This window comes from Rhipicephalus microplus, chromosome 2 (genome assembly GCF_043290135.1).
Source record: "Rhipicephalus microplus isolate Deutch F79 chromosome 2, USDA_Rmic, whole genome shotgun sequence".
Classification (NCBI taxonomy): Eukaryota; Metazoa; Arthropoda; class Arachnida; order Ixodida; family Ixodidae; genus Rhipicephalus; species Rhipicephalus microplus.
The window spans coordinates 70,150,031-70,166,255 of record NC_134701.1 but is presented as its reverse complement, the minus strand read 5'-3'; positions in this window follow the sequence as shown (position 1 = coordinate 70,166,255).

The following is a 16,225-nucleotide window of genomic DNA, read 5'->3' as shown; positions in this document are numbered from 1 at the left end:
GGGACAACACAAGCACAGCTTTCACGTGAAAATTGTTGATGATACATCAGTTTTTGCGAAGAATGAACAAAAGTAGAACGCCATGGAACACTCATAGCTCGAGTTTCGCAGGCCCGTGCGTACCTGAATTTTATGCACATGGCACTACCAGTTTGCGTATTCGTTGGCGTATGGGGTGATCTCTTTGAATTTCCGGAAAACAGGTTGTGGTTTCCCGCCGCATGTGTCGTTTTGCCCCCTATTGTTTCAATCGCTTTGATCGCAGGCTCCGTTTTGACCTCTGCTGGAAAAAAATCGTTTGATGGTTATTTTCGGGAAAACGTCTTGAATTTGATCTCTTCTTTCTCTCAAGCGAGACATCTTGAATATGTTGTCGATTTGGTTGACTCGTCTGTAAAGGTATTTCTTTCAGCCGTGTGTGTTCTTTTGACGTCTCTAGCTGTCCATGTTGAATAACATGGCGCTTAGCCAGGTCGATTTCATTCTTCTGGCCTTCCTCATGTTGCGAAAAGTGTTCAGGTGGCAGCCCTTTTGAAACGGGACAATGCTTGTTTTGGCAACTTGACGTAGTGTCCAGTTGGTAGCTGTTGCAACCCTTTTGAGACAGCAAAATTGGTAGGACAGATTTTACTTGAAGTACGTCAGAGGCACATGCGGCAGCATTCATTACGTAGGCTTCTGGCACCTGGCAACCTGTCAAGGTTGATGCTTCTGAGCCTCCGGTGTTTGCACTTTCAGGTCACTGCGCTCTGAACGGTGACACCACAACAGGCGTGGTTTGTTCAAATTTCAGTTTGAAATGTCCGTCTTTCTGTGCAACTAACAAGCTCAGCTGTTATGACGCATGCATCTGGATAGAAGCTGCAGGGCATGGCTGAGTACCTTCGAGTTTCGCAGCTCTATTCCGACCATAGTAGGCGTGTGAGACGTGAGGTGAGCATTTTGATCGACGAAAGAGCCAAGCGATGGGAAATCAGGAGGTGGGCAAAGTGTGCGGTATGGGAAGTAGGCTTCTCTAATACGTGAGATCTATTTTCCTTCTTTGAGTCGTCTTGCGGTTGTTCGGTGTTTTCCCCACGTGTCAGCTAGTATACCGTGAACAAGGCGTCCTTATGGCACGAATAGCGACCATTAGGGGCCTTAGAAGAGCTGCGTGGTAGAAAGCCAGGTGGTGGACCATGTATGCGAGACGAAGCATGCTGGACAGCAGTAGGGTGAGCGACGATTCGTGTTATATGTTGGAGCGACGATTTTGAAAATGCTGATTTTCGTGCATAAGAGAAACCTGATGGAAAGCTGTGTCTTCTAAAGGAATGAGCAAGAACTGCGGCGGCAGAGTGGGATTGTCACCACATGATTGGTAATACGGAAATTCTTATTGTAGTCAATAAGACGGGCGATCACCTCTTTTTTGATCTTCTGCCACGATTTGTCGTTGTCGGAGAGGTGGGTAAGATAAAATCTGAATGCTTCACCACTCACGTGGTCGCTGAAGTTTGTAACCATCTCCCGTTCCGACCTTGATGCAGTGGTAGCGTGTAGCTCGTACAGGTCGAACCAGTCCTGTACAGGTCCATTATCCGCTGCTCCGGTGTGATTGGGGTTGGGAAGGTCAATCGATGGTTCTGTCATGATGCCGGTAACTGCATGCGCCTGAGATCGCCTCTTCTGTGCTTGATATTCAGTTGAGTCATATTGCTGGTAGTTTCGTGTATGATAAAAGGCTGATGAGCGGTGACCAGGTCTTTAACCTGTCAACTCATGTGACGCTACGATGAGTGTTGTTGTTATTGTTCACCTATTGATCGTGGCGCACACCCACTACGGGGGATTGGCCAAGAATCAGGTGGTTTAAAAATTATTGTTCAGATTTAGAATGATTGAGAAATAACAGAAAGATTACCGATAACCTAGGAAAGTGTGGTGCTTGGTGTAATGCATACAATAATTTACATAAACGAATTTATTCTTAGAACACTGCAATATGCTGATTTTCATACATATATAATTTTGTGGATATGTTAAGATAACGAAACTGGTTAATTTGTCAACATATTAGTTTCATAAATATAGTCTCGGACGGCCGTGCATACTGTCGCAGTAGAGAACCCAGAAATGGAAGCCCAAAAAGATAAAATGACCGGCATATTAAGTCCATACCAATACCACGTAAAGGTATCTCTAAAAGGGTATTTCGTAATGCGTTAAACCACCTGCAGGTCAAAAAGAAATAATCCATTGTTTCCAGTTAATCACAGAATGTGTACAGTGCTGGACAGCAGTAGGGTGAGCGACGACTCGTGTTATATGTTGGAGCGACGATTTTGAAAATGCTGATTTTCGTGCATAAGAGAAACCTGATGGAAAGCTGTGTCTTCTAAAGGAATGAGCAAGAACTGCGGCGGCAGAGTGGGATTGTCACCACATGATTGGTAATACGGAAATTCTTATTGTAGTCAATAAGACGGGCGATCACCTCTTTTTTGATCTTCTGCCACGATTTGTCGTTGTCGAAGAGGTGAATAAGATAAAATCTGAATGCTTCACCACTCACGTGGTCGCTGAAGTTTGTAACCATCTCCCGTTCCGACCTTGATGCAGTGGTAGCGTGTAGCTCGTACAGGTCGAACCAGTCCTGTACAGGTCCATTATCCGCTGCTCCGGTGTGATTGGGGTTGGGAAGGTCAATCGATGGTTCTGTCATGATGCCGGTAACTGCATGCGCCTGAGATCGCCTCTTCTGTGCTTGATATTCAGTTGAGTCATATTGCCGGTAGTTTCGTGTATGATAAAAGGCTGATGAGCGGTGACCAGGTCTTCAACCTGTCAACTCATGTGACGCTACGATGAGTGTTGTTGTTATTGTTCACCTATTGATCGTGGCGCACACCCACTACGGGGGATCGGCCAAGAATCAGGTGGTTTAAAAATTATTGTTCAGATTTAGAATGATTGAGAAATACCAGAAAGATTACCGATAACCTAGGAAAGTGTGGTGCTTGGTGTAATGCATACAATAATTTACATAAACGAATTTATTCTTAGAACACTGCAATATGCTGATTTTCATACATATATAATTTTGTGGATATGTTAAGATAACGAAACTGGTTAATTTGTCAACATATTAGTTTCATAAATATAGTCCCGGACGGCCGCGCATACTGTCGCAGTAGAGAACCCAGAAATCGAAGCCCAGAAAGATAAAATGACCGGCATATTAAGTCCATACCAATACCACGTAAAGGTATCTCTAAAAGGGTATTTCGTAATGCGTTAAACCACCTGCAGGTCAAAAAGAAATAATCCATTGTTTCCAGTTAATCACAGAATGTGTACAGTGGCGAAGGTGCCTGAGCAGACCTGTGTATGTAGAAATTTAGATTTGGTACCCTGCAACACAGCCTTGTGATAGCTACTTCTCGTTTACGAGTGCACCAAAAGACTCTTCGCCAGGGATAAAATAAATTACTATATTCTGTAGAGTTTGTCAGTTCTGTGCCTCTGAAGACTTCCATAAGCGTACGTCTGTGGAATCGAGCAGCAGTCACATAAGCGGATGATGAACCGTGCGGTAGAATCTGTTCGATAATTGAAAACTTAGCTAAGGAATCGCCTCTTTCATTTAAAAATAAACCTTTATGTCCAGGCACCCAAACTAATCGAATTTTTCTCAAATGCGCAGGCACTAGTGCACGGAACGCCTGTGTTACTTGATTATCAGCCCCAACAAAAAGTGCCACAGAGAGAGATAGGGAATCGGTTATTATGACAGCTGATGGAATTGCTGTATCTAACTTGCATATGGTGAGCACTACTGCCAGAAAATCAGCCACAAAAACGGGTATGAAATCGGGTAGTCGAAGAACAATAATGCAATCTAAAATCGGGCTGGTAAGACCAACCTCAGACTTTTTGTCACATTGCGTTGCCTCTGTAGCAATAATAAAGTTCGTTGTAATACTGCGCAGGTGATCTCGTAGTAAACCATCTAAAATATTGTTACCACATATGTAATTTAGGTATGTGAACCTGTGAAGCGGGGAACATGGTGGTGAAGAAGAAGAGGACGTTCGGTTGGTGGCAAGAGCAAGGCAGCTAGCAAAAACAAAAAGATGGTTTGACCGCTTGCTCAGCAAACGTTTTGCTCTTTGGTAGTAATATTTTAGGCTACTTTTTCAGATTGGCTTCATTTTCAATTTAGTTTCGTTTAAGTATCCTGCCGCCCGGTTCTTGGCCCATCCCCCTTTGTGGGTAAGCGCCATCCATCACAGGTCATCAGCATCAGCATCAGCACGTCTTGGGTCAGTTGGAGAAGGCCTGAGCGAAGAAAGCGACTGTTGCTGCAGTAGTTGGCGCTTTCGATTGCACGGCCTGTGAGAGGGGATTGGCCACACTCATCACCTTTAGTTCTTTATTAGCGGTAGAATTTCTTTTTGCTGATTTTTCAAGAGCCATCAATGCTGGTCTCCAGCCCTGGCCAGGGCTCGCCCTGGTCGGCCAGTCGCCCTGCTGAATTGGTACCACTGAAGTGTTTCCCCAAGAACGGTGTAAGCAGTTTGCTTGTCGTGCTGGTGCCCACTGATAGTGGAGCCATTTGGTTGAGTGAAACGGAGCTGTTCCAAGAAGAACTTCGCAACATAAGCGGTCATTTTCTGGACATCTCGGAGGTGAGGCGTTTCGGCAAGACTGGCATACTATGCAGGTCTTCAAATATTCAATGCTTAACAGACTTACTGACCGCCACGAGATTTGCGTTCATTGCTGTTCGCGCTTTTATCCCCCCTCATCTTGCTTGCGTGAAGGGCATTGTTCGTGGTGTTCTAACTAACATTAGTCCTGAGGCATTCTTAAAGATGGTCTCTCCGGCTGGCGTGACATCTGTCTACAGATGCACCAGACCTGTAGGGGATACGCGAGTTCCTACTGAAAGCGTCATCGTTACCTTTGCTGGTCTCACACGCCCCTCTGATCTGAAGGCCTGGCCTTATCTATTCCGTGTAGAGGCATTGACACCTCGCCCACTGCAATGCTGTAACTGCTGGCGATTCGGAAATAGCGCTAATGCTTGCAGGTCCTCATTGAGATGTGCGAATTGCGGTGCGGCACATGCCGCATCAAATTGTCAGGTAGGCAACTACAGGTGTTGCCTATGTTATGGAGCACACACAGCCATGGACGATAGCTGCCCTGCTCGAGAACGTGAAACACAAATTCTAGATATAATGGAGAAACGCCGTTGTTCTCGGTCTGAGGCAACTTCCTTCATTAAAGAGCACGAAGTGGGATATGTTGCTGCTACGTCACGCCAGTGTGGGTCGCTTGAAGCGACGGTCGCTTCAGCAGTGTCGGCAGCACTAGATAAGGCCATGCCGATGATTATGCAATGGCTTTTCAACACTTTTGCTGAAGGTCTGACCGAGATGCTCGCCGCCAGGTTAAACGGCCTTATTCCCTCCTTCGCTGCACCCACTGTCACGGTCCAGGGTGAAGCGGAGCACCTAGACAATGAACAAAATATTCAGCGTCAAGAAGATGTTACCCCTGAAACGCTCGTCAGCACTCAGTCGCCGACCCCTGTGGGGCCCAGTGGGTCGTTTGGTGACATGAGGCTTGGTAATATCACTCATAAGCGACGCAATGCTCCATTGTCTCCAACCAGTTTGCCAATGTCAAAACCAAAAAAAAAGTTATTACTGATACCAACAATGAGCACGACGTTTTGCGTTCTGCAGTAGAGTCAACTATATTAAGTCCTTCATAGCCCCTGTAAAAGTTCTTCAGTGGAATTGTCGCTCCGTGTCTTCCGCTTACACAGATTCTATTTATCTCATACAGCAAACAAATCCTAATATAATTTTACTTGAAGAGTCTTGGCTTTCAGTAAACCAAACATTTACTTTGAAATATTTTCAAGTCTGGATCGGCCAGGTAGAGGAGGTGGATTATTGGTTCTAATGTCTTCAAAAATGTGTCATCATGTTACTGTACCTTTTGAACATATTTGTCCGGATTGTGAATTGTTAGGAATAGATTGTTTGTTACCTGAATCCAGCAGGATTACAGTGATTAATGCGTACTTTCCGAATGAAGTGAGACGAACAGATCACCTAGATTATGTTATCAAGAATTCTTCGTCAAATTCAATTTTATTGGCTGGGGATTTTAAAACGCATCACACTTCTTGGGGGCCTAAAACAGATAGAATAGACAAAGGTTGTGAAATTGGTTGCAGGATAATTATTTTCGCTGTCATAACTCTGGACAAGTTACCTTTCTACGCGGGATAAGCTCATCAACAATATACCTAACATTTTCGTTTGGCCAGTTTATGATTTCATCGTGGGAAACGTTTGATGATGGGACGAGTAGTGATCATGTAGAAAAAACCTGTGACATAATGCTACCACAACTTACCTCTGCTCTCCGGAAACAACGGTTCACCAACTATAAAAATTATTAAAACTGTTTTAAACTCCGCGCTCTCGTCATTGAGAGCACGCGTCGGACAGCAACGAGCTGCTTCAGTCGTAGAGTGTCTAAGTGACTCTGTCCAGCCGGCAGAGTTTACTGTTAAGTACGGCAGCACACCGTCAAATTCCGCTTTGTGGAATGAAAATGGTACGCTTGCGTATAGGCGACGTAAGGCTGCTTAGAAACGTTTACGCCACAACCATACTCCGAAAAATTGGGTTGACTATAAATTCCACGCAGCGCTGTTTAAACGTACAGTTGCAATAGCTAAAGATAAACACAATTCTGACTTGCATTCGCGTTTATCAAAACCTGATAAAAGATCTGCCCTGTACAGGTTTCTACGGAACAAAAAATCGACGCAGGTACCAACATATTCGCATTCAGTAGTGCTGTCTCCTAACGAGACAACAGATTTGTTAGGGGGCATCGCGAAAGGACTTCAAGCGCGTTTCGCTTCGTCATGCCTGAGACCAGTGACATTAAAAAGCGCAACCTCGGACTTTCGGGAGGTCACTAGGGCTGAACTGGCAGATGTCATACTAACTGTAAAGCAAGCGGCTCCCTGTCCTGATCAGATTACAAACTCTATGATTAAATTGATATTTAATTCCCATCCCGAGGAGCTTTTGAATATTGTTAACTGCTCCATACAGCTCACATGGATTCCAAGCGCATGGAAAATTGCTAAAGTTGTGTTGCTGCGAAAAAATCTAAGCCTCGAATATGTCCTGGATAATATTTGGCCAATTTCGCTTACTTCAAACCTAGTTAAAATAATTGAAGGAATTCTTCATAGAAGGCTCAGTGAATTCATTGCTCGTCAGGACATCCTTTCACCAAGGCAAGTAGGATTTAGACAGGGGTGCTCTATGTGGTCGGCTCATGTTGATTCGGAAAGCCGAATTCGCCTTGCAAAAGTATCTGGTGAGCTTTCTGCATTAGTCACGTTAGATATCGCAAAAGCCTACGATAGTGTGGAATACAGTACATTAATTTCAAGATTAGTGGACTGTGAGGTTCCCAAGTACATTATATCTTGGGTTCAGGAGTTTCTCTTTGAGAGACAATTGTTTTGTTGCCACGAGGGAATTACTTCTGCTTCATATAAGCAAACAAGAGGTGTTCCGCAAGGATCAGTCCTGTCACCTCTTTAATTTAATATATCATTATCATCTATTCCCGTTCATAAAAATGTTCTCTTTACGTCCACGCCGATAAAATTGCTTTTTTCTCGTCATCCCGAGATATCAATAGTTTGTATCAAATCTTACAGTTATAGTTTAGTGAGCTTGAGGTATGGCTTGGTGGGCTGTCTTTTTCTCTTAATGTTAGCAAATGTGCTCTGCTTGTATTCCCTCTATCCGTTCCCGTATTTCTTTCACTGCATTATCGAAATGATCCGATTCCACAAGTAACAGCGCTAAAATATCTTGGTATTGTTAACGTGGACAATTTAAATTGGCAGCAACAAATAGAATCAAACACCCGTAAAGCAGAAAGCGCCGTGGGATTGCTCCGCCGGTTATGCAATAAGAAGTCAGGGATACGCAGGGATACGTTACTTATGATATACAAACTTTACGTACGTCCAATTCTGGAGTTTGGCTGCATTCTGTATTCTGGAAGTGTTTAGTACAAACTAAGACATCTTATATTGCTAGGAAGGCAAGCTCTGCGGCTGTGTCTCGGGCTACCTAGGTGTGTCGCGAATAGCGTGCTTTAGTTGGAAGCTAGAATCATTCCACTTGATGCTAGATTTCGACAGCTTACTGTCCAAATAATTTTAAAACTTTACGATGCGCCCCTCTTCTGGTCACAGACAGTTTTCATCAAACATCCAGTTTCTTTCTTTCAGCGCCCGTGGTTTCGTTATCAAAGACCCCAAGTCATTTTTGTCGAGTCTCTGTTATCAAATATTCACGTTTCCCTCTGGAATTGAACCTCCCAAACCCATTGCTCGGTGCCAGTTGACTTAATTTTCGATGATATTTTTCCGAAAAATGCTAAGTTACTTCCAAAGCATATTCTGGAGGGCCTCCTTCAAGACCATCTCAGTCATTTTCCTAAATACGTAGTAATTTCGACGGACGCAACGCAAAATCTTCAGAAGGCTGGTGTAGGTAATTTTTCTCATCAGCTTAATTGGTCTTTTGCGCTCCGATTGCCTTACTTCACACCAATTCATCTCGCAGAATTCCTGGCTATTACATTGGTTCTTCGAAAACAAAATTATCAGCAATCAAAAGCTATTCTTATTTCGGATGCTTTGTCTGTATGTACACATTTCACGTCCACAAAGAAGTCTCCTCTTCTCAGAAGATTTTGATCTCTCGTAATGCATAGCCTATCAGAAGTTCAGTTTATTTAGGCCCCCGGGCATGCTAGAATTTAACTATATGAAATTGCTGATTCGCTCGCTTCGGCATCTTTAAATTTCCTGGTGGTGCTAGAAGCTCCACAGTTTCTTTTTATTACTGCCGAACCATTGAAACGCCTTTTAATCCTAAAAATCAACAATTTCGGCACTTGCAATTCACATGGAACGCCGCAAAATGCCTTTCCTGTCAATGTGAGGTGACCCTCACAAGCTTTCGCTGTAGAGTTCCTCTGTTAAATTTTTATCTCAACAAAACAGGATTTTCATTAACTAACCTATGTGTAGTTTGCAATTAACCGGAAACAATAGATCACTTTCTTCTCACATGCCGCTGCTTCGCCTCACTGTGCCGAATAATTATTGAAAGACCGATTGGTATGCTCGGATTTCCAGCCAATACATCCACCCTATTATCGTTTAGAGCCACTCAGTTTGGTGTGGGCCGCAGTGCTATTCTGTGCTACATAAGTTCATAAGTTCAGTGCTACATAAATTCATTCAGGCAACCGGAAAGATACGCTGCTAGTGGTACTGCCAGATATATCCAATTATTTCTCCCCATTCCTCATTCTTGTTAATTTGTTTTATATATTCTGGTTTATCGCCTTCTTTTGCAATTTTTCACGTTTTTTCAAAGGAACATTATTATTGTTCCTATCTAATTTCTCTTTATTTTTTTTCAAGCGTTGTAAAAAATGATCTATTATGAGGTACTGTGTGGCCAATCCCCCATGTGGGTATGAGCCAAGATCTCCCAGGAGACAAGACAAGACTAGACTTCTAAATTTGCTCCTGATATTATCGCAATAATATAGACATGGCTATCTGTACATAATTTGTTCCAGTTAAATAACTTCCGGTCTTTTCGACTAGACGGTCCGTCAAAAGGTGGGGCTCTAGCTTTCTTTAGTAATAATAGAATAATTATAAAGTTAAATGCTCATACAAACATATGTCGCCAGAATGCAAACTTTTGGCCGTAGACATTACGTTACCCAACTGCCCTCCTTTCACCGTAGTTATTATGTATTTTCCGGATGGAGTTCAAGACACACGAAGTTTGGATCTTAATACAAGGTCGTGGTGCAAGGACAAAGTTTTAGTTGGAGACTTTATTTCCCACCACACGAGTTGGGGTTTTAGTACTGATCTGAGTGGGAAACGCTTGTGGGAGGGGACAATGGCTAATGACCTGACGTGCCTCAACGTCAGAACCCCCACATCTATTCCTAATCACTCTAGGTCGGCCTTAGATTTAGGTTTTGTCAGTTCGGCCATTTCTACTTCTTCTTGAAAAGCACTGAACTGTGGCACTAGCAGTGACCACTTACCGATAAGTATTAAAATTTCTTGCCCGATAATTCTATCTTGTGCAAATGTGAGAGTATTTATAAATTACACTATATTTAAGAATGATCTGATGACAGCATTGGCTTTTCACTCGGAAGAGAGCCATGATACAAAAGCACTGAAGATAAACGCAGTCATTAAAAGATCCTACAAAAGAGCCGTATTTACTGTTGAATCCACAAAAAGGGTGTATAGCCGTTGGTGGAATGATGAATGTAAGAGAAAACACCGACGACGTCAGGCAGCTTGGAAGCAGCTCCTACATAATCAATCCCCCAAAACTGGGCCGATTATAAGTTCATTGCAGCGGGCTTTAAGAGGATGGTAGCTCAAGCTAAACAAGAATATGACAGAAGACATTATGAATACCTGTCGCAGCCTAAATATATGAAAGCACTGCTCTGATATATGAGAGCTCGGAAAATCTTGTCATCGCCAGTTAAGGCAGCTTGCGATAATCTGTCGGCGCAGAAATGACTACTACTTTGGAGGCAATCGGTAAAGGTCTGAAAAGCAGATTTACTTCAGTAGGGCCAAACAACTGGCACAAGTCTACGACAAAGTCTGGCTTTGACAAATTGACACAGACTGAAATATCCAACGTGTATAAACATTTGCCCTGTGCGTCTCCTGGCCCAGATGGAATCACAGTACCCATGATAAAAATTCTGTTAAATTTATCGCCTACTGACTTCGCCAATGTTATTAACTACTCCTTAAAAAACTCATGGGTGCCGCAGGGATGGAGGATAGCAAAGGTCATTGCTATATTAAAAAATTCGGGTGTAGGATTAACAGTCGATAATATCAGACCAATTTCTCTAACATCCAAAATGGTTGAACCAGTAGAGAGGGTCCTACATAGCCGAGTAAGTATCTGAATGGCATGCAATTTAGTCATAAAACTGAACCAAATCGGCTTTCGTAGTGATTTCTATACTTGGTGTGCCCACGCTGATTTAGAGAGCCGAATACAGCTCGCGCGAAAAAGAAGGCAATACGCTGCTTTAGTAACGCTTGACATAGTCTAGGCGTATGACAGTGTGGAGCACTTCATATTGTTAAATATGCTGAAGAGAATAAATTTCACACAATTTTTTATTGAGTGGGTGGCAGAATTTTTAAAATCAAGAGAATTCTACTGCGTCAAGGATGAATGTTCCTCATCTAGATTTAAACAAACACGCGGAGTTCCCCAAGGAGCAGTCTTATCTCCAGTGATATTTAATGCTTTATTGAGCACAATTTCAATAGATCAAGAAGTTACTGTCTACATTTATGCTGAAGAAATGGCATTCTTTGCTGCCGACTGTGATACTTACTCACTACAACTTAAATTACAAGGATATAATAAAATGTTAGAAATTTGGTTGCAGTCGAATTCTTTATCGTTAAATGTCAACAAAAGTGCGCTCTTGGTGTTTCTGCTTGCATAACCAATTTCAATTTCAGTTCTATATAAACAGGAACCCATCCAGGAAGTAGACTCTATAAACTGTTTGGGAATCATTTATAATGACAAACTTAACTGGCGTCCACACATAGGGCATATAACTACCAAAGCACAGTGGGATTCAGGCTTACTGCACAAAGCTAAGTAACCGGAAATATGGGTTACGGAGGCACACCTTGATAACATCGTACAAGATGTACATGCGCCTCATCATGGAATTTGGATGCATATTATTTTCGGGTGTCCCTGCTTATAAAACAAAACCTCTAGTTCTCTTGGAGCGAGAAGCACTGCGAATGTGTCGGGGATTCTCTAGGTTTGTGGCTATCAACGTACTGTACCAGGAAGCGCGCCTGCCTACACTACTTTGTCGATTTCAAATTTTCGATCGTACAAGCATTTTTAATATATCATAGCTTACTGGCAAAAAGATCTCAATATGCTTTTATTGCAAACCCAGACGCCTTCTTTCTTGCTCATTGGCCACGGTTTCACGCACCTCAGATAATGTTTGTTCAAAAGAATCTACAAAGTGTAAATGGGAACATTATAAATGTAATTGAGACTAATGACTCGAATTGTCATGTTATAATTGAGTATGATGATATATTGCCCCAAAACTCCAAGTTACAATCTCTCAAACTTTTAAATAACATATTATTAGATTACTTGGAGCATGTAGAAAATAAAAATATAATAGCCACAGATGCTGCAGTAAACAATCAAAAGGCAGGCGTAGGCATTGCCTCTGATTCGCTTAACTGGTCCTTTTCAATGAGACTGCCTGATTTTACTCCAGTTTTTAAAGCGGAGCTCGTGGTGATTATTTTATCTCTTCGAAAACTTCCGTCAAATCAAAACAACGCAGTCGTTATGACACATTCTTTTTCAGTTTGTGCAGCTCTGACAGCTTCAGAGAACTCGCGAATTTTAAGTACATTCAAAACATTAGTACCCCCGAAGTTGAGACTCCTGAGGTTACTTTGGGTTCCGGGACACTGTAGATTAAGATTAAATGAACTGGCCGATTCCTTAGCACGAGCCACACTTGATGGGCCACTTTTATTCATACTGCCAGATGTTTAATATATTACAGCAATCAGATATCGAAAAGCTGCAATCTCTACTGATATGATAGAAAATGTAACTACATGGACAAAATACAACCACCTCAAGATTCCATGGCGACCCCACTATAGCAAGTCCAGAAAGCTCAAGGTTTTAATTACTAGATTTCGATGTCGAGTCCCCCACCTAAACATGTATCTACACAGAGCTGGTCAGACAACATCACCCCTCTGCGCATTCTGCGGAGAAATGGAATCACTAGAACATTATTTTTTGTATTGTCGCCGCTACGCTATACTTCGAAAAGAGGTTACTAGTTAGTTCACTTCTGAAAATAGACGTTAGATTGACGGCGGAAACTGCGCTAAGCTTTGGTGCCTCCGTTTTGGGATTTTGCTGCAGGGATGCTTTCAATGCCGTTTTTGATTATATTCAGGCAACCAAGCGTATACCTTTGTGATCTTCAATCAATTAATTATTATTTATTACTCCCGAAGTCGAAGTGAAGTAAACGCAGCTGAGTGGTGATCACAACACCTGAAATCTCAAAATTGCTCAACTTGACTTATCCATTTTTTTTCTCGTTTGGTCTTTCTATGTTGTTTTCATTACATTAGTCACATTATATTACAAATTCATTATACACATTTAAATTGATATCCGAAAACCTGCACTACTTTCTTGGCCTATCCCCCTGAGTGGGCATGAGCCATCAGCACAAGCAAACAAACAAACAAACAAGGCAAGAGCTCACTGGTGCGCGTTCTCTGCTGTATACCGTCCAGTCGACCGTTACGTCGGCTCTGAATAAACCCCTCTCGTAGACGTAACAGAGTGGTGGAGGTGCGGGGGGCGGCACGTCGACATACAACAGAGCCACAGCTGTTCGGAGTTCACCGGAGCCGTCGTCTTGCAAGTCTTGTTTGTTTGTTTGTTTGTTTGTTTGTTTGTTTGTTTGTTCCATTCTTTTGTGGCTCTCATCCACTAAGATGGATTGGCCAAGAAGCTGGTGGTTAATGCAAGTCAATACCTATAGATTTTCTAGACTAGGGGAATATGGTTACAGTGTTTTTACTGTGAAATTAATTTGGCGAAATGTAAAAAAAAAGAAAAAAAGGGGAGAGAGAAATAATAGAATTTGTTGAATATCTGAGGTGGAATCGTTATATGAAATTCTCCTGAAAGTTGAATCATTGCAGTGTATCAGCTAAATAATAAGTGGTAGTGTTTCTAGTAAAAATTCTAGAGCTGATCGCTGACTCAGCAAGGTCATTTTCTTGTGTTATGTATAAATTCGCAGAGAGCCTCGCAGATGTTCCTGTCGCTGTGTCCCAATGAAGTGGCCCCAAAAGACAAAATATTGGGAGTATTAAGTGATATTCCTAATTTTCTGAATAAAATTTCGAAGCAGTTGTTTCTTTGATTTTTGAAACGGTGACATGTGATAAGAAAATGGTCGATATGTTCAGATTCGTTACAGCTTGTGCACAGAGGGGATGGCACCGGACCAGACCTGTTTAAGTAGAAATTAAGAGGTGCTACACGGCAACGCAATTTTGTTATCAAGACTTCCAATTTACGCGTGGGACACCATTTATTATTCTGTGTGAAGTGCAGGTGCGAGAAATCTGGATTCGGTATCACGTTTTTTGATGAGTCTTCAAGAAGGGAAAGTTTTCTAAACCTCGCTGCTGTTACGTAAGCTGTGGGAGGCATGACTGGCACAATCGGAAGATCAAGAGATGTTCGCGCAAGTGTGTCAGCCATCTCGTTTATAACACCTACAACAACCGAACGTCCTCTTCTCTGCCACCACCCTGTTCCCCGCTACACAGGTGCACATACCTAAATTACATATGTGGTAACATTTCCCCCTGCGCGTACGAAGCCCACTGTACGGACGCCCATTTACCGTCGTGGCAGACCATCATTCTCGCTGCTGGTTGGTCAATCTGCGTGACTGGCGCGCTGGGCACTTCGTCTACAAGAATATGACTTTATGGTTTCCTATAAAAGCGGCCAACATCACGGTGACGAAGATTGTCTTTCGCGACTTCCGCTTGCGACGACGGAATGTGACGCGGACAACTTCGACACCTACATCACATCACTGGACCAACCATTTCCCGATACCAAGACCTTTAAGGATGAGCAACGAAGGGACAGCATCCTACAGCAACTTCTTGCTACCAAACCAAAATCATTGCCTACACGCTTCTGTATCCGAGACGGGCTAGTTTACAAAAAGAACTACGCCAGCACCGGGCTCACAATATCTCCTGGTGGTTCCGAAGAGTCTTCGTATTTATGTCTTACAGGCTATGCAAGATGACCCAACATCCGGTCATCTAGGCACAGCGAAAACTATTTGCCGTTTCTAAGAAAAATTCTACTGGCCCAAAATGCGCCAGACGACGCGAAAATGCGTGTCTAGCTGTAACAAGTGTCAACGTCATAAGCGTCCAACAAGTGCTCCTCCAGGGCGATTACATCTGGTGCCGCCGCCTAGAACTCCATTCGATCAAGTCGGGATTGACCTCCTTGGGTTCTTTCGCCGGTCTTCTGATGGAAATCGCTGGATAGTCGTCAGCACCGACCATTTAACACGGTACTGCGAGACAGCTGGCATACCATCAGCAACAGCAGCCAGTGTGTCTCTCTTTATGCTACGTTTTGTAATTCTTCGACATGGACCTTCCAAAATTTTAATCAGTGACCGTGGCCGACAATTAACAGCAGGCGTAGTGGAAGAGATGCTTCATGTCTGTGCCTTAATGTTTTGCCCTCTACAACATATCATCCCCAAACAAACGGTCTAACTGAACGAACGAACAGAACTTTCTCGGACATGCTGTCTATGCATGTCGCATCAGATCACAAGGACTGGGACAATATTCTACCTTTTATCACATATGCATTCAACACCACACAGCATGAAACTACCGGTTACAGTCCTTTCTTTCATCTATATGCTCGACCACCTTGTCATACCCTGAATACCATCTTTCCGTGTTTCGACCACCATGATCCCTGCATATCCGAGATCATCTGTCGGGCAGAAGAAGCTAGATGCCTTGCTTTTTTGCGCACTCTTGTTTTGCAAGACCACTCGAAGGCACATTTTGACCACCCATTCTGACACGTGACGTACGATTGCGGCACCCTAGTGTTGCTGTGGGCACCAACTAGAAAACTTGGTTTGAGTGAGAAACTGCTAGCGCACTATGCGGGGCCTCATCTTCTTCTAGACCGTATCAGTGATTTAGTTTACTGCATAGCGCGTCTCTATTCGAACGGCCGACGGTCTGAAAAAACTGAACTGGCTCATGTTGCACGTTTGAAGCGCTTTATTCTTCGAAAGACTGTTTGACTCACCCAGTTGGCTTCATCTGCGCGGAGGGAAATGTTACCACATACGTAATTTAGGTATGTGTGCCTGTCTAGCGGGGAACAGTGCGGTGGCAAAAGAAGAGGACGTTCGGTTGGTGGCAAGAGCTCGC